Source organism: Lytechinus variegatus, chromosome 1 (assembly GCF_018143015.1).
Source record: "Lytechinus variegatus isolate NC3 chromosome 1, Lvar_3.0, whole genome shotgun sequence".
NCBI lineage: Eukaryota > Metazoa > Echinodermata > Echinoidea > Temnopleuroida > Toxopneustidae > Lytechinus > Lytechinus variegatus.
In genome coordinates this window covers 93,989,298-94,009,709 of record NC_054740.1, presented here as the reverse complement: position 1 = coordinate 94,009,709, position 20,412 = coordinate 93,989,298, and the positions used below count along the sequence as shown (strand labels likewise).

Sequence of the window (20,412 nt, the reverse complement as noted above, 5' to 3'; positions counted from 1 at the left end):
ACGGGGATGCATTTAAGATCTAAAAGAAGATGAGCAAATTCATACAAGGATATGCCAGGCCTGTAAAACTAATAATTCGAGAAAATGAATAAACATAATAATAAATAATATCAAAGCAGTGGCAAAATTAGCCAAACATTTTGAGGGGGCCAGTTATGGCGTACCAGTGGCGGACCGTGACCCGGATGAGACAAAGCATTGCAGGGGCACAGCATTGTTCACTTACAATAAAGTGCCCCTCCAATGCTTTGTCTCCTCGGGTCACGGTCCGCCACTGTGGCGTATATACAGAGCAAATTTAAAAAAAAAGTTGCGAGCGAGCAATTTTACACCATGAAGCTTTGGAACACATTGTAGGGTATATAATTATGCACTTATTTGTTGGTATAATATATGTATACATAAAAATTAACTAGCTGCAGATACTGAAAGGGGCAATATACGAAAATTGTGTGGATGGATGTAGAGGGGGAGGGGGGGGGACAGGAATGACGAAAAGAGGGTGAATGGAAAGGGGTATCAGAAGATGTAACTCTGAAGGTGTGTATTGAAGATCTTTATTATATTATGGTTATTCAAAGGAAATAGATAGTAATATTGACTCTAAATAATACTCATTATCTACTGAAGATGTGGAATCACTATTGAAGAAAATTAGGTATTCCTACACACCTGACCTAACATTAAAATAATAAACACGCCTCAATCAATGCTTCTGGCAGTACGATTATACTATAACAAAACCTAATTACAGAAAATTGGAAGTATTGATACAGAGTCATCGGGGTTATATGGCTTATTGTCATCGGGCATGATGACGAGGAAAGCTACCAGACTATCGGGCATGATGACCAGGAAAGCTACCTGACTACAGAATCTACCAAAGAACAATATTGAGTGGAAGCATAATAATAATCATAATATAGGGTATTTATATTGCGCTCATATCCACCATGTTAGGTGCTCCAGGTGCTCCTATATCATGTATATTACCCGGCTAAGCTAGGCGTTCATAGCGCACACAGCTTGTTAAGGAATTATTTCCTACTGGTACCCATTAACCTCACCTGGGTTGAGTGCAGCACATTGTGGATCAGTTTCTTGCTGAAGGAAAATACGCCATGGCTGGGATTCGAACCCACGACCCTCTGTTTCAAAGTCCGAAGACTAATCCACTGGGCCACAACGCTCCACATGTGATCAAGGCAAGAGAGATACAGATAAGAAACATTATCTGATTAATCTTACTGTGGTAGCAATCAGTGTTCTAAGATCTACAACCACCAATCCACACTCTCACATTTGAATTACAATATCGTTGGCAAACGCACTGCAGCACTGCATCTTTTAATGCTTATGTGTGCATTCAGCTAGGGTAAAACTGTAAATGTGCAGGTGCTTTAGCGCTATTTGTGTGATGCCATGGACGCAATTTTGGGGTGGACTTTACTTCACGTATCTTACCAGCGGATCAAGGGTTCATCTGTCAAGAGTAAAGCTCATGCATAGCAACGGATAGAGAAGAAAAGAAAATACGAAGAAAGAGAGAAATGAAAAGGAAGATAGAGAGGAAGAGGGAGTGCGAGAGATGACGAAGGACACAAGAATGTAATATCTCAGTGCATTTTCCCCTACGGCAGCCGCACGGCGAGTCGAAGAAAACAGCCGTTCTAAAATTGAGAGACAGACAGAGGAGAGAAAATGGCTGGAAAAAGACAAAGAGATGTAAGAGGAGAGAGTGTGTACTCCAAAATATTTATCTCGATAAATTTTGAAAAGGAGGTTACCTCCGTCACAGGCTTTGAATAATACAAGACGTATGTCATTATAACGAAATACAATACACTTTAAAATTGATGATCTACTAGTACCCGAAAATGTCATATCCATGCAAAACTTTATAGGGTGGGAAAATAATAGTTAACATACTGCAACAAAAAAGGCACATTAAAGGGATATGATACAATGATGAAGAATGGAAAACGAGTACGACTGAAGAGAAACTTCTAGAAAGGAAGGGAGGGAGAGAGAGAGAGAGAGAGTAGTATATTTCGTAAGAGGAAGAGGGAGGAGAAGGGAGAGGGAGGGAGAGCTAGAGGGGGGGGGGGGGTGGAAGATCCATGGAAGTGATTTGAGGAGAGAAGTGGCGACAGCCAGTCACAGCCTAGAAAATCATGAACTGGAAGAGAATATGTAATGAGCGGAAGCGGTCAAGTTCTACTATCAATGGCTCACGAGTAACGATCGGAATACATGCATACGAGACGATGGAAAGGTTACAGTTGTAACACGCACGTGACAATGACATGATTGGAAGTATGGCAACAAAAATCATATGGAAAATATAAAATTGAAGAATACAGGAATAGAGGCAAAAATGTGGGTAGGCATGATAAAGGAGAGAATCAGTATAGAGGCCATGAGTGAAGGGATATAAAGCTTTTAGAATTCGGAATGGCGAAAGGAAATAAGACAGCAGATAAAGATAAACAATGCATTAAACAGAGAGGCAAAATATCTGAAAGAGGGAGAGAGGGGAAGACAGCATGAGAGAAGAGATGATATCTACAATGAGGGGCGATGCTATAAGGGCAAGGGGCGACCATTTCTTTTTTAGAAAAGGGTGGATGAAGAAAAGCGAAAAAAGTACGAGAGAAAGAAAAGGAAAAGACAGGTCTAGTCCTTTTGAATATATATCATTATTATGAAAAAAGACATACAAAAGTAAGTTAAAGGTCAAGTCCACCTCAGAAAAAATTTGATTTGAATCAATAGAGAAAAATCAGACAAGCACAATGTTGAAAATTTCATCAAAATCGGATGTAAAATAAGAAAGTTATGACATTTCAAAGTTTCGCTTATTTTTAACAAAATAGTTATATGAACGAGCCAGTTACATCCAAATGAGAGTGTCGATGATGTCACTCATTCACTACTTATTTTTGTTTTTTATTGTTTGAATTATACAATATTTCAATTTATTTATATGAATTTGACGATTAGGACCTCCTTGCCTGAAGCATAAAATGTTAAATAATAGAATTCCACGTGTTCAGGGAGGAATGAAACTTCATTTCACATGACAATGACAAGAAAATCAAAATATTTCACAAATCATATAATAAAATACAAAAGAAATAGTGAGTGAGTGATGTCATCAGTTTTCCTCATTTGCATACCGACAAAGATGTGCATATAACTGTTTTGTGAAATGAAGCGAAACTTTAAAATGTCATAACTTTCTTATTTTACATCCGATTTTGATGAAATTTTCAGTGTTATGCTTGTTGAATTTTTCTCCTTTTATCCAAATCAAGTTTTTGTGGGGTGGACTTGTCCTTTAACACATAAATAACGAAACAAATAAATAAATGAAATAAATGAATAAATCGAAAAATAAATACATAAATGAACAAATAAGTCATGAATAAACATGAATAAACAATAAATAAACTGCAATAAGTTAGTTATCCAACAAACCGATAACAAACAATGTTAAAATACCTGACATTTTCAGTCATGGGTATTTCATCCATCCAATCGTTACATGATTTCTTTTCCTCAATCATTGGATTCCTATCCGTCTCGTGGAATCTCGAATATGACGATAACGTGGGCGAGATTCCCATGCAGCTATCAAGCGAAACCACGCTATGGTTGAGATTGATACATAAACCTTGTGGCAAGTTTTGATCGATTTCGAGCGAGACGTTGCCAATCGATTTCATGTGTTATATCCATTTACAGGGAAATACTTTAGGATTGGTAGACCATATGGGTATCCATTACAAAGTAAATCAAATTTTAGTCTTAGAATTAATTCTAAGATTGTTTCAGATAAATAAAATCAGGTAAACCTAAGGGCACAGCTTGGTTCTCCTTTCAGACAGAAATCATCGCCTTATAAAGACTGCTTATTTCAAGTTCCGAACAAAATACGACAACTAAAACAAAGTTCAGAGTTGTTTCGTATTAAAAAAAAATCATACATCGTAACATCAACCACAAAAACACGAGTTTTAATTTTGGCATATCGCAGTGCTCACCTGCGGCCCCCCCCCCCTCCTGGTACCAGTACTGCTCCTGCTACTATACTACTACTGCTGCTACTACTACTACTGCTGCTACTACTATTACTACTACCACCACCACTACCACCATCCTACACTTTTCACCCTTTATCAACCCTAATTCTTTCACCTGATATTACCATTATTTCAAGGCCAGCGCCGCGATGAACCCGCGCCCCCATGAACCTCCACCCCGCAACGACCCACACAACAAAACAAGAAACAATCAAGTTTTAGGTCATCTGTTTTTCTTTGCAAAGAACAAGCAAATCAGAACAACACAGCAGAAGGAGCTGTCCGAAAATATCAGGGATTCCTCGATTAACAACCATGAGTATTTTTCTTTTTTCCTTTATAACTCGTGTCTTTGCACAGTGACAATGGTTCCAGAGATTTTATACCAATTAATCATCACGATTTTCCGTTCATAGTGATCCTGGTATATGCATGAAATTTGTCAGTCTGAGAACATGCTGCGGTGGGTTTCGAATTGCGAACTCTGCGATCCGACACGATGTATTGTGCTTGCCCATTAAACCTAATGGTGTAATTGAAAACTAAGCAAATCGTTTGAATACCATAACTTTTCTTACTTTTCATTAAATTTTGATGCTTGTTTGATAATATGGGGTAATTAAAAACTAAGCAAATTGTTTGAATACCATAACTTTTCTTACTTTTCTTTAAATTTTGATGCTTGTTTGAAAGAAGCAAACAGAGACAGAATCAGTTTCTATAAAATAAAAGGACACAGCATCTAAAAATCTGGTTTTAATTGATCATCTGTTATCATTCTATAAAATGGAATATTGCTGTTTTGACCTAAATAGAAATGTGTTTTACTCGTTATGGAATGCAAACAACTCCATTCATCCAATAGTTGATGCATCAACGGTTAGAGTAGATCACTAAATGTATACATTGTGAATATACTGTCCCGTGTGAATTGGAATCACTTGTGTTGGTGGAATTTTAATGCAATCGTGGATGTCACGAAACCCTTCTTCTTACAAATGAATCAAACTTTTACACGCACCTTTATGATATTCATTACAACACAGTCACACTATCGAGACCGAGTCCAGGTAGACTAATGTTTTTCTTTATATTTCTTCGGCCATTGTCTTCTCATTATCAATCTCCTTCTCCCCTCACTCTCCTCCTAAAGACTAGATGGAAAGGGGAGGGGGGTACATTTCCCTCTCCTCATTGGCTCTTCCTAAAATCACTGTTTTTTGCCATTAATGCTGGTGCCCTGACTACACCATTGCGTTCATGTATATCGGTCAATTATTCAATCATGCAACGATGCCCCTTCCTTTACACCCCACAACAATCTTGACATACATCCAACACCCTGACTCCTCCAGTAAATAATATACCAATGCTACCCCATTACCCCACTCCTCCAGTTACCCATCCTACCTCCTTACTGCCACTACTCCAGTAACTTCTATTCCCATCAACCCTCCTAGCGTCATACACGCCATACTACTCTGCTACCTCCTTACGCCGTACTCCTGCAGTTAACTATCTTATTTCCTTACCCCCTGCTCCTCAAGTAACTCCTACACCCATCCAAACTAGAAATTACTTACCCCCTCCCCCTCCTCCAGTAACTTTTTTACCCATCCAACCTCCTTACGATATACTTCTCCAGTTACCTATCCTCCCTACTTACCCCCTGCTCTTCCGGTAACTCCTATATTCATCCAACCTCCTTACCCCCACCCTCACTCTTCCAGTGAGTGACCTACACCCATGCTATCTCCTTACCCCCTGCTCCTCCAGTAACTCCTGTATCCAGGCTACCCCTACCCCACCAGTAACCCTATACGGTATACCCATGTTACCTCCTTACACCCTGCTCCTCCAGTAACTCCTATAAACATCCAATCTCTTTACCTCCAACCCCACTCCTCCAGTAACCCCTCTAATCATTGAGCCTCCTTACGCCCTGCTCCTCAAGTTACCCATCAAACCTCCTTACCCTGACTCCTCCAGCTACTCCTCTGTCTATCCTACATCCTTACCCCCACCCCCCGCTACACCAGTTACCCCTATACCCATCCTATCTACTTGCCCCCATCAATTCTAGAGTTCGTTGGTTCTCTCTAAAACGTTCATGAAAGCATTATGGAGGCGGGAGAATTTTTATCTCATATGCATCATGTGCATGCAATAATGCGTTGATGATCTCCCCATGCGGTAGACATTACTCAATACATAATGCATCGATTCACCAAGTCCATGGACCGGGTCCATATACAATCTAGTAAATTGTTTTAATGGTCGAACGCCTCATAGAAAAACTCGTCAACAGTTGCCAAGTTATGAGCTCGAAAATAAGAGTTGGACAGTGATGAAGATGACGAAGACTGCATCTGAGCCATATATGAAGAATGAAATAATAAAGAATTATATTTAGATTCGCAATGTTCGACTGGTTCACATGGTGACGAAGTGTCCTTGAGCCGATTCAATTTCAAAGTACATGCAGTCAAAAAATCACCAATAAAAAATCGTTGTGTTAAAACCGCGTTATAGTGCTATCGCTCATTAATACTGCAAGAAATCAAGAATATGAAAAATTGGAAACCAAACACACGTGCAAGCATAAGACTGCAACCCTATATCATGTTTATATTCTAATTCTAATGATGAATAAAGAAGGCAAATAACTATTCATGTCCTAACACCAATGACAGTAACAGAATTAGTAAATCATACTGCCAAATAAGAAATAGAAACGAACATGGTGAATAATAGATTTGCAAATCATAGTTTAAACTAAGTGAAAATGTGGATTGCAATGTATTCAATCCTCAACTGAGTGGTAGTCTTGCTATCATCGACATGAATACACTCCTGTACATTTCAATGAAGTTGATACTGTATGATAGTTATTACCAATTATAAATTTCAGTCGGAAAAAAACAACATTTCTATCTCACTTCATATGATTGGGCACGTACAAGAACACATTCACCATTTGCCAAAAAATGTTGTATTTCTAATTAGATTAATGCCCTGCTTGTATCATAGTCACGATGAGCTGACACATTTGGAATATGGAAGTCATATTGTGACAGTCAGCATCAGGACATTGTAGATTGATGTAGGACGTATATCCATACATGTATAAACGGAAAGAAAATTTGTCAACATCTTCATAATTCTTGAATAAATACCGGTAGGATGCGAAAGATATTGTATGTTTGATTTTGCCAGCGCCATAATGAGGCTGCGATGAATGCAAGGAATGCTCCCCAGGGTGTGGAAATTGTGCACTTTTCGTGCTTGATTGAAATGAATCCAATGAGCCCCCCTTGAGCCATTCTGGGAAAAGCGCTTTATAAAGATTGGCTATCATTATTATTATTATTAATTCTTGAAATCAATAAGGTTCAATTAGGATCTTAAAATCCTTCTTTGAATCGATGACAACTAATCAAAATTAAAATAAAAATTTGTCATCATGATCCTGCTCATAGTCTTCTTCAAAATACTCAAAGTCATGACCATGATGATGCTCACCCATTATGCAATGAGACAACCTTGGACTACCCCCTTTAACTTGCCATTTACGTCATTGATGCGTTCAAAAATGCAAGAAGAAGAGCAGAGTGATGTTACGGTATAGTTCAACTGATTTTATCAGGTTGAAATGAATATCTGGTGAAAATGTGGAATAAATTGATGCATGACTTGTGAATTATAATCTCAATTTCTTCATATTATTAGCGTTAACCATGAACAAGTATTATGTAATCATGTTTGGCTTTGTCTGTCTCATCGCCTTCTTTTGATCTGAAGTTTGTCCGTTTCTGCTTCTGTCTCTTTTTCTTACCCTCTTTCCTATCTTTCTGTCTGTTCTATGAATAAATAATGATAATGATAATAGTAGTAGTAATAATGATAGTAATAATAATACATAAATAAATAAATATCAAAAATAGAAAATATTTTTAGAACAAATTACAAACAGCACGCCTCTAAAAAGAAGGTATTTTCCGTAATAAATAGCTTGTAAAACACCCCCCCCCCGCAAGAAAAGGAATCGACGAAAATAAAATCCACCCCGTACACAGCACCATGTTTCAGATTTATTGTTATACCAATCCTTAGGCAGTTCTGTATTGCCTACACGTATGCTCTATCACTAATTGGTACAAAACCATAGCTGTCAATCCGCCTCAAATTCAGGAATATAATATCTTCTCAGATATTGCTAGCGCCGAAAGAGACCTCGCATGGGCATTCCCGATCAATTATTCAGACGCTGACTTTTATACACCGGGACGATGAACCTATCAAACAGCTAGGGATTAAAAGATCTTCACGCTCAAACGGAAAACAAAATGGATGACAATTAACATGTCTTATTTCATTATGTTTTCTGAGTTCATTCGTTGAAGATTCGAGAGACATATGAATCATCTGAAAGAGCCCAAAGCAATGACTGCGACACAGAGGAAGAGGTATGAAAAGCAGGCGTTAGATTCAGTTTAATTTGAATTTAAATTGCCACGAATATCCTAATCCACTGGGGTCAAATTTTCAACGATCAGAACACTTCTTTTGATTTCATCTGATTTTGGAGAACAGGAATGAAGAATGTATGAATAATGAACGTGCACACAATATTGTACCCAGTTTAATTTTGAGTTGAATGAATCAAGACTGGTTCATGCAACGTGGAATTTGAAAAAAAATAAAAACTAGATTGAAATTCACAAAAGCACAACGCCTGCAAAATAACTTCCTATAAAAAATGAATTTAAAAAATCTAGAAGCATCATTTTATAAAGAAGCCCACTGGGGGGTCCATGTAATGTGAAAATGCCATTAACGCCCCCCCCCCCCCTCTTGAAAGTGAGAACCTTTGTTTGTTTGTGTTTTTGCTTGTCGAATTTTTCCTCGGAAAAATGTGCCTCCCCCCATCAGTGGAACATCCTGGATCCGCCCCTGATGAAGGCAATATTTTTATTGTTTGTAGAGATATTCTTCCTCCATGGTCGGCCGTTCCGGTCAAGACTGACATAACTTTTTTTCATAATTTTATTAACAACGTGCCCCCACCCCCCCCCCAGAAAAAAGGAATAGAATCGAATAAATAAGCTAAACTAAGCTGAGCTTCTAAAAATACTAATGCAAATGTAGATCAGCATTTGAGTTGATGTTTTCCTTTAATTTCTTGAGGAGTATATCCTAGTGTCATCGTTCCAACGACCTGTGTCGACATGGGAATCTAAATGTTTAGGTGAGGTTCAAGGTGGGTCGAATCACTGATTGTACTTCAAGATGGCGCGGGGTTAGATAGATACATTCTAGCCTTCTTTTCAGTACATTGTTTAATGTACACTTTCTCTTTATTTAACACCCAAAGTATTCATTCTTGGAGCTATATAGGTCAATGATTATCTTCATCGTCAATTACAAAGAAATTCAAACTTTATGATTTATCGATATTTGATTTAATGTTCTTTTCTGCATACATTCATATAATTCGTATATAACAATATAACAATATAACATAACAAACATGAAATTATTAACTGTTTATTGTCACCACTGCGAATATTTTTCGTTTGTTCGTTGCATAATATTGAGCACCTGAATTTTACAAAACTTCTGTTACCTCTGGGACATAATATAGGATATTTATATTGCGCACATATCCACCTTGTTAGGTGTTTTGCTAACGATTTAAAGTTCTGGATTTTTTTACTGTACTCATCTCATCTCTTTAACATAATTATTTTACGACTTAAATTAATCATCCAATCAATCAATCAACATTTAAAGGACAAGTCCACCCCAACAAAAACTTGATTTGAATAAAACATTGTGTAAAAAGAGAAAAATTCAACAAGCATAACACTGAAAATTTCATGAAAATCGGATGTAAAATAAGAAAGTTATGACATTTCAAAATTTCGCTTGTTTTTAACAAAACAGTTATATGAACGAGCCAGTTACATCCAAATGAGAGAGTCGATGATGTCACTCACTCACTATTTCTTTTGTTTTTTATTGTTTGATATATGAAATATTTCGATTTTCTCGTCATTGTCATGTGAAATGAAGTTTCATTCCTCCCTGAACACGTGGAATTCCATTATTTTAACATTTTGTGCTTCAGGCAAGGAGGTCCTATATAATCATCAAATTCATAAAAATTGAAATATTGAATAATTCAAACAATAAAAAAAACAAAAGAAATAGTGAGTGTTGAAGATAAACTATCTCTAAATAACGATTTCAAACGAAGATCTCATGTCATGACACTGAGATGACACATAATAGACCTGTGTAATTTAACGGACAAACCTGAATATATTGAATGATTTTGAATAATATATTTTGGAATGCGTTTTTAAATTAACACATAATTTTCTTATCATGATTACAGTGAAGGAAAATTAATTCCACATTCCTTGAATCGAAGCAACATGCAACTAGAGAAAAAAAAAATGCTTATTCGTATCATTCCCGCTGATGAACAACCGAAAAGTGAAGGCTGATGGATTAAAAGTCAAACCTTACTGAATCATTTATCCAGATTCAGTTAAATTCCCACGCCTCATGAATGAATCACAAATCGACCTAAATTTTACATGAATGTTAATAAATTAATTTGAGTGAGAGTTTTGGGTAAAGAGTAATTCAGTCATGACGCCGACGTTCAGTAATTAGAAATGAAAAAATGATTCAATTATTCAGTGTTCCAAATGAATAATAAAAAGCATTACTTACGAGAAAAAACTTCTTTAGCTGGCGTTCTAGTTTGGTTTGAACAGACCATTGTCAGACCTTTACAGTATCACACTTTTTAAAACTTGACAATGACCTTGATTTGAAATGTAGGTAAAAAAAGCATATTAAGATTACTACGAAACGGTTTTCACATGTCCTCTTCTTGACAATTAGAAGACCCCCCCCCCCCAAAAAAAAAAAAAAAAAACGAAATCAAAGGATGGATTGAAGAAATCGTAACTAAAATAAGCAAGAGAGCACTTCCCTGTCAGAACTAAATACAAAGCACTAGACCATTCTCTAGTTTGATGTGCAGTAATAAAACGTGTGCCATGTTTCATTCTATCTTCTTAAAACTATTATCCTGTACGTTCGTTGATATTACTGGAGAAAGAAAAGGTTAAAAATGCATGCAAAAATCTTGTTTGACATTTGGTCGTGCATTTCAGGCCCTCAAGCACTTTCAAGTCAAAAGGTGCCCTACTTTTATTGACAGCTCAAACTTTGGAGAAGATGGGGAAATGGAGAAAAAGAAAGGGACACGAGAGTCGGCGTTCCAAAAAGTATCCTACATTTATTTTTCAACGGTTCTGCAATTATTTCCACACAACCATACACTGTACACAGGGACCAATAAAAACTCTGGTGAAGGGGGCGGGGGCGACAAAACAGGGGGAGCACGGTCTTGAGGCATGAGTAGGAAAGGGAACATCAAGGCAAAACAAAACAAAAACTTTGCTTCGAACTCAAAACGCGATCAGAAAAACTTGAGAAACCAGTGTTTCTCCCTCAACCATCACCATCCCCCCCCCCGTTCCCCTTATTGATCAACCCCACAAAGTCCATATCCTCGCAGACAGTGAACCCGACTGAATGATACCCTCATCTCTACACAACAAACCTGAATATCAGACGTCTATTACGTCAGTATATCAAGGAGAAGTTTCTCTCTTTCTGACAAGGTTTGCCTATACGAACAACCACTGCAACCTCAACTTGTAGATGACACCACACCCGAAACCACATATATTTTCTTAACCATTCATAGACATAATGATTCCCACATAGGGGGCATATTCACACCATATGATACCCATGATACCGTACCGTAACATGAAGCATTGTTTTTGTTTGGACTTGCATAACGTGATATATTCAAAGGAAGTTCATGTCTATAATTTATGAAAGAAGTTATAAAAAACATAAGGAAATAACTAACAATCAACAATCATGACAAATTGATTGCTGTTGACTTCTACATAATGACACGTGGTGAAATCATTCGGGTGGGGGTCCTCCTCCAGTATTGTTGTCGGGTCGGGTAAGATTCAGATGCATGAGATTGCAAGTGTCAGCTAGCTAAAGCCAAGCTTGAGAGAGTTTTGTATTTTCTAAATCTTCGAGTCTTTGAAAGAAACATGGAATCATACAATAACGAAATGGGTACTATGTAGGTGTACCTGGAGGTGTACACCTGTTCACTCTAGCTACGTGAAGGGCACAAACATAAGTTTAGAAAAAAAAATCATGTCAATCCATTCTTCACCCTCATATATTCCGGGTTATCATATGGAAATATATTAATGTTAAGTCCTTGCTGATTTTGATTGCATTACAGCAGCAACTTTCCCTTCGTCAGTCCTCCCCATTTATGACTAGTACCCTACATTTCCTCATAACGCATGAACTACTGCATGTGATTATTCACAGAGGGGAGTTTCCCTGTAGCATAATGGTCATGGCGGTGACGGTTTTGAACGATCTGGTGAAACTCTACCCCTTTCCGATAAACTTCAATGTCAACACGCGTTCACTTCACCGTGTCTTTACCTCAAACCAAACGATCTGTTTGACAACGTAAAGAGCAGCGTAACTGATTCCTCAAAGTCAAATGAAACATTGTGCTACAAAAATAGTGAATATAATAGACTTGACTCGGAACTCGAATTTTGTTTGGGGAAACTGGGTTCCTTCCAGATGCATATAAACTTCAATGAATTGTAAAAAATGATGAAGACTGAGTAAGACCAGGGATATGGAACAACCTGGTAAGACCATGGACCTAGTATACTGGTAAGACAAGGTCATTTTACAACAGGCCAATATAGGGATGTTGTGTAAATCACTCGATGGTCAAAGTGACAAGATATACTATCTCTTCGTAGATGCCGGCGTGGTGGAGACTTGAATTCGAATAGGAATAAAATAGTCCCCCGGGAACCAATAACTTGCAAGAAACACGATAATATCTACATTATAGACTAATAACCGCTCTTCACTGCAAGTTCCATGTTCCGAACCCCCGGGGGGGCCACTTACATTGACGAGTGGATACCATGCGCGACCAAAAAAACACGTAAAAAGGATGTCCTTTTCACGATAGGGCACGTTACGTACGTAACGTGAAAAGGGTGTCAAAAACACAAAAATAATGAAAAAAGGGTATCTATTTCGCTAGGAAAATTACGTGTTTAGGATCGAATTTGCGGGGATGATAAAACAAAATTAAAATGTTTTATAAAGGATGTCCTTTTTGCCCCAACACTACGTGTTTAGAGTCCTATTTGCGCTAGGTGTAGAAGGTGGGGTCGTACTAAACCAAATAAGGTAAAGCCGACAACCAAAGGACCCGTAACAATAAAACATTCCTGTACTTGTTTAGGGGTTCATTTCAGGGAATATTTGCCAAGAGTATCGATTTGTTTCCAATACTTGTTAAGGGTAGAGTTTGACACGCCAATACTTGTTAAGGGGTGCATTTTCAGAATATGGAAATTACGTGTTTAGGGTGCTTTTCGAGACCCCATGGTCGCGCATGGTATCCACTCGTGAATGGAAGTGGCCCCCCCGGGTCCGAACCACACGGATTTCAGTCATTTTCTTTAAAACCAGTGAAATTACAGTGGCTGCTGCCTATGATATGAATGGCTGTGAAACGTCTATGTTCCTGTATACTTTTAGTAAGGCCTATATTGTAGTATGACTATGACATTTCTTGATATGAAACTATTATTATATACTTACCTTGCTTCTGAACGTGGTATATGATAAAGCCAATTATTAATCCCTAATTGATCCTACAAGTCAAAGAACTCTGAGCGACCAGCCTGACAAGATCCCCCATTGTAGCTAGAGTGCACTTCGAAAGGCATGATTCCACCCGCTACGTGCGTACACGCCGCATAATGTAGCTAGGGATATAGCGGGTTTGATTCCTGATGATGTATCGCAAACCATTCCACCTTGTTACTCCTAAATCATTGCTGACAGTTGTCGGATAGTTTACCTCGATGGGCGCTCACAAATCCAACCGTTTATCGCATTCCAATACATCTGCGTGCTTTGTGGACTAACAAGTTTTCAAGGAGGCTCGTTTTCAAACTCCTGTTTCATAAATAATAATATTTTTTTATGTAGCGCTTTTCCCATAACGGCTCAAAGCGCTATACAGCATAATTATCCCGGTCATTTGATTCATTTCAATCCCACACGAAAGTGCACAATTTCTACTCCCTGGGGAGCATTCATTGCACATATCGCAGCCTTGTTATAAAAATAGCACTGGCAAATTCAAACATACAATCACTTTCGCATCCTATACCGGGTACCAATTTAACACCTGGATCGAGAGTGGCAAAGTGTGGATTAACGCCTTGCCAAAGGACGCTAGACCGCGGAGGGATTCGAACACACTACCCTCTGACAAGGCGAGAGCCAGAACCACTACACCACGGCTCTTCCACATCCTATCTATGATTGTGTCATTTGTACATCTATCCAATATATACCAGATCATAATCACTATGGATATCCTCATGACTGAGATGAAAAGAAGAAGTAAATTTAATTTACTTGAAGGCAGAAAGGAATGGTTTCATTACCAGAAATCACATTCGAACACAAATTTGGGTAGGCCTAAATATGGAAACATACGAATGAGCCTCCAGTGAGATGGACATAAAGCTTATACAAGAAAAGCCTGTACCATGTATACAGTAAAGTAACCATTGGTAACGGTCTGTGGTCTGTATCAGAGTTGATGGGTTAAAGAAATAGGGCCTATGTCAAGAACTATTTCAAGGGTTCCACGAAAAATGGGCTCTAAATAATGTTTCAATCACACCAACGATGGTTGGTAACGGTCTTCGGTCTGTATCAGAGTTGATGGGTTAAAAAATAGGGCCTACATCAAGAACTATTTCAAGGGTTCCACTAAATATGGGCCCGAAATAATGTTTCAATCACACCAACGATGGTTGGTAACGGTCTTCGGTCTGTATCAGAGTCGATGGGTTAAAGAAATAGGGACTATGTCAAGAACTATTTCAAGGGTTCCCCTAAAAATGGGCCCTAAAAGATGTTTCGATCACACCAACGATGGTATGCATGTAGTAGGTCATTGGTTTGATACAACCCATCTAGCAGTCATGCACTTTTCTCACCGAATTTGTTTCAGGGGCGGGGACAGTGTATTTTGAGAGGGGGCGAAACGATTTTTTTTTCTAAAATGAATTACAAGTGCACAGTCTTGATAGTTACACGACCTACACTCTCTTTTTTGACACCCTGTCATTCCTCTTCCCTTTTCGTCCTCATTCCCCCCCCCCCCCTTCTTTCCCCTTTTATTTCACTACTCGGAAAAAAGGGTGCAATCGCCTTTGTCCCCTGTCCACATGAAGCGCCGCCACTGTTATAGTTTTCAGTTTTAAAAAAAAATGCTAATCAGTATTAATGGAGGAAACCAGTATAGAGGTCAAGCTTAAACAGTTTGAGAGAAAAATGCATTTTTTCTCATTTGTTATCCTTTCTTAACAAACATGAGCGATCATAATCTCATAATCATAAACTTCGTGTCATTTTTGTTTGACTCCACTGCATTTTTTCAATATATAGAATGGGCCTATATAATATCCAACAGATGATCGATCCAGGCAGAGAATAATTGATGACCTCCTGACAATGAGAAACTCTTGACCATACCCCCATCCTAATATTTTACTATCTTGAACCAAAATACATTTTATTCCCTCATGATAAATCATTTTATCCGATGACATGCGACTCCAGCTGCACATATTATCTTACCAGTTCGAAAGTATACTATCCACCCCCCCTCCCCCATCCACCCGAGCAGCACAAAAGTAAACACTCAAATGTGTAAGGAATTCCCATGGTGCCGTTATCTAACATTTTGAATCTATAATTCAAATCCATGTTGATTTTGCGCTTTACAAATACCCTAAAATATTATTATTATTATATTTATTATTATGATCATAAACTAAACTATTTACCTCATTTACCTTATTTAGTTTGTATTAATTTGTGGTAAATAAGTGGTAAATTTGAGAATGGACTAGGAGAAGATAAGTAAAAGTCCATGACTCAATCCTATAATTGTCATTCACTTTCATTATTTTTTACAGCTATCCGTTCCTCAATTAAATACGTTTTTCAATTCATATTAAGGTAGAAAATCAGGTCATGTCACGGACTTGACAGGAGGGGGCAAGTATCATGGGATCTAGGGAAGGGGAAAATGTAGCAGGGGTCTAGACGCTGCACAAACAACCGATTATTAATAACCCATATTGGGTAAGTCATACATGTTATCAAGAGCGCCTAAGTCCAAACTTTATAGAGATGCTGAAAGCCCACTAACAGTTGCTCTTCCTGTTTCATTTAAAGTTTCATTTAAATGAAAACATCACTTCATTTATTTCCATCAATTTGTATTAAAATTGGCCTACAACGTTCATTAATAACATGATCAACGCTTTCACCTTCGAATTCGATCTCACAGCAATTGATTGTTTTCATACAGTCTTGACTGGATTTCTTTGTTTCATACGTGACAAATGATTTATAATCCATGGAATTAGAATATCAAACAGATGTCCCAACTTTGAGAACATGCATTAGTTTCTTTAATACGTCACAATCATTACGAACTGATAAAGTGGTGCGTCACAATACACATATTCACGTAGTATTCATCTTAATCGTCTGAAGTTATCTTTTAGGTCTTACGTGATTTATGAAGTGATGATAACTGAAATGTCAAATAGATTCAATTTCTGGTGATCTTTTTATATTCGATCAATTGTTGTTGTCAGTCAACAGTAGCATACAGTAGAAATGTAATCATTATGGCAATGACTTTCTTCCTGTAATCATTCCGAGCCTTTTCGACACATTCCATAAAAAAATATATCTTTGCTAACCTTAATAAACTTCTCAACTTTTTCAATGTCATTGAAATTACAATAACACTTAAAACATATTCAACATTATTTACTGTTACTTCTAAGGTAGTAGGATCCATGGGAATAACGGTCTGAATAAATGCTGCCAGCAAATTTGCCTTTTCACCAAATAGTAAGGTTGCATTCAGTTGCACTCTGTAATCTGTAACTATGCAGTGAATCGCTTAAACTGAGCAAATAGGGTAACATTCAGAGTAAAATGGGAAATTCACCCTGACAGAAGGTAAAAATATCACAAGTAAAATAATCTGTAGTCACTGTGAATTATTTATACTGGAATTTACATTTAACATGTTAAATGATTGAATCATTAACAATCATTGTTATTATTGTCATTATGACAATAATTGGGAAAGTGCTCGCATGTGAGGTCACAAAATAATTTACATTGTATCACCTTAATAATTTACGCATAATTTCTTCATAGTGATACTAACAGGCTCAAACTCATTTGCGTGATCAAGCCTCATAAGGTGAACAAAAATTTGGTCATCTCCACGGTAAAAGTAAAAAGGTAAAGCTGCACAAGAGACAAAATAAGAGAGAGTGAAATCTAAAAAAAAATGGTGCCTCTATATTTCCTTCCATAGATAAACCAAGATTGTTTATGAAAATATAATATCTTGGTATTTCAAAATACTTTATAAATGGCAAGAACGTTCTATACTCAACAACCAGACTAAACAATAATAGAAAAGGTCAATAAGAAAAGGATAACTTTGGCTTACTATTATGAGATATGAGGGTATGTCACGAAATATTTCTTTGTAGTGGATTGATTTATATTGGATGATATTACCTGCTTGGTAAGCATTGGATCAAGGGTGAAAATCCTAGCAATATAAAATATATCTACAAACAAGATATGAACACGTTTACTGTCTCTAGAAAACACCCGAGTAGACAAAATAGCAAGTGAAAATTGACATGACATTTCCTTAAAGAAGCAACGAGGTGGATATTACTTTCTTCCCTCAATTTAAAGTTCAGATTCGAGTTTAGACTACAGATAGGCCTATAACATATGGATGATGTGTGGGTTTGTAGTGATCGATCCTACTCAATTAAGTAGAATAAATTTACTCCCAAAATCTAAAATCGTTTTAAGTATGTATACTCATTACTAACTCAATCATTCAAATCGTTCCGTTCTATCAGTAGGTCCATGGTTCTAGCTTTCCGAGTTCACAGATGGCCTCCATATTAATATCTATACTGAATTCAATCTCCGTGATGAAAATTAAATTATAATTGAATTATAATTTATAGGCCAATTAGTTATCAGTTCACATAATGAATGAAGGAAAGTCCATACGTTAAGACTCATTATAATCGCATGAACAATGGTCTGTAAATGTTCAAACAGATTGACTGCAGATTAATTAAGATGAGACACTTTCCCACTAAAGAAGATGATCAAATAAATAATCGCTTTAATCTGGATACCCAATATCCTCGAAATACAAACGCAAACATTATCTTGGAGACTCGGACTCGCAGTATACCATCATTTGATTATGAAATGAAATGGCAGAATCTAGTTCTCCTTTTTAGTTCCCTTCTTGTACCAGTCAATGGGCGTGCTATGGGAGGTTAAATTGTGTTCATACTTTTGTTAAGAATCATCAGTTATTGCATTTCCCCTCCCTCCCTGGGCTTTTGTTTGTAATTTTTCAATATCTTCAAAAACCTGAATTATAAACGATATCCACAGGGGTTTCGAAATTTCAAATAAAATATTGGACCAACTTTTAACAAATCCCTACGTGCTTCAAACGAATATTTTTGGGTTTACCTTTATTGCTAAATTCAGAGTTTAATCTCATTACAAATCAAGGAAATTTATCAGCAACGCCTTTTATCCTGCGTCATGCATCCACTCCCTCAAAACAAACAAACAAACAAGCAAACAATTCTTGAAGAGTACATACACGAACAATATGAAGCAAGAAAGGGAAGACAAACATAAATGATAAAGAGAGTGAAAAGGGAAAATATTTTATATGCTCCTATATACCTAGCATGCGCCATTTTTTGTACGATTATCTCCCAAATGAATATGTCATATTTGAAATATTAAACAATTCATATGCATGGTTCCCCAGGACTGGAGTTCCGGTACCGAGATGCAATAGGCGGGGTCATTGCCAGGGTCAAAACAATTGTCTTCTTGTTACAGATCTCCAAGATCAATATGCTCTTTGAATATTTAGTGCAAAACTTCTATTCTAGAATTGATTATAGAGATTTAGAGAGCACGTTATTCATACATGCTTATGACAAGAAGTCCCATCAAGGTTGATGAAAACTTGAGAATGATACCTTACCTGATTTTGACACCTTGGACATGTTGGAGGCATGTAGCAAAAGGTCACTTAATCGTCGCTAAAAAAAGTCAACAATACAATTTGAAATAATCCTACTTATATTCCAGTCAGTAGTTCGTATCACCACCGATGAAGTTTACAAGCTTCATGACCAGACTAAAATATTCACGAACGATGAACCCGTCTGTAAACCATCAGGACCTCGGTAGTACAGTGCATGTGCAGACACTACAGTGCCTAAAAATAAAAAACTGATATCACACCTTTTTACCACTGAACACCACACCACAAAATGTCAGACGTTCTATTTTTCATATCACACTCGGGAACATAGCTCGATATGGTGTAAGTTTCACATCAGGTCAACCACAAAGCCGCTGTCAAAACGGTCTGGTCTACTCAGGAAGGGTATATTCTTTCTTTGTAGTAGGTCCATGTCTATACCACAGTGTACCATCAAAATATGCGTACCAAAGGATAACAAGCTAGATCTGTAAGTGAAAAGCCCTGTTGGTATTCGACTTTTTTAGCAGGCAACGATCTGCTTGTAATCCTCTTGTGACCTTGTAGGTCGTGAGAGGTCACGATCGGATTTTCTACTCCTCTGATAAACGACCCCGCTCTGGTACTGCGTTCGCCTAGGTGATGAAGATCAAGCGTCTCTACAACAGTCTAGCTTCCAGGATATTTTATTGGTTTTTTTTATCCTCTCACAGTTACTTTATTATTGCAATGATTAACCCGGGAAGTTGTTGCCTGTTGCCACCCAAATACCAGCATTATTCTGTTTTCCTGCTGACTGTACCTTTATCTAATTTGCATTATGTGATGAACCGTCCTTTGTTTTGGATGTTTAGGGAGTAGGGGGGAGTAGCCAGAATGTAGCATGAGAAAATCGATTTCTACTAGGCTAGACACCCCTGGACCGCCATCTCCTCACACACACACCATGGACCTACTACTCATGCACACACACATGAAGGAGGGAAT

General features: G+C 37.5%; 1 protein-coding gene across 1 annotated transcript in view; it reads right to left on the bottom strand.

Annotated features, from left to right (window-relative positions):
* Nucleotides 1-19,440, bottom strand: part of LOC121429058 — a 33,170-nt gene extending 13,730 nt beyond the window's left edge. Inside the window, exon 1 of the mRNA XM_041625965.1 lies at nucleotides 19,423-19,440. The gene's annotated coding sequence lies outside the window, so the exon portion shown is untranslated. The remainder of the gene's footprint in view (nucleotides 1-19,422) is intronic.
* Between the last annotated feature and the right edge of the window lie 972 nt (nucleotides 19,441-20,412).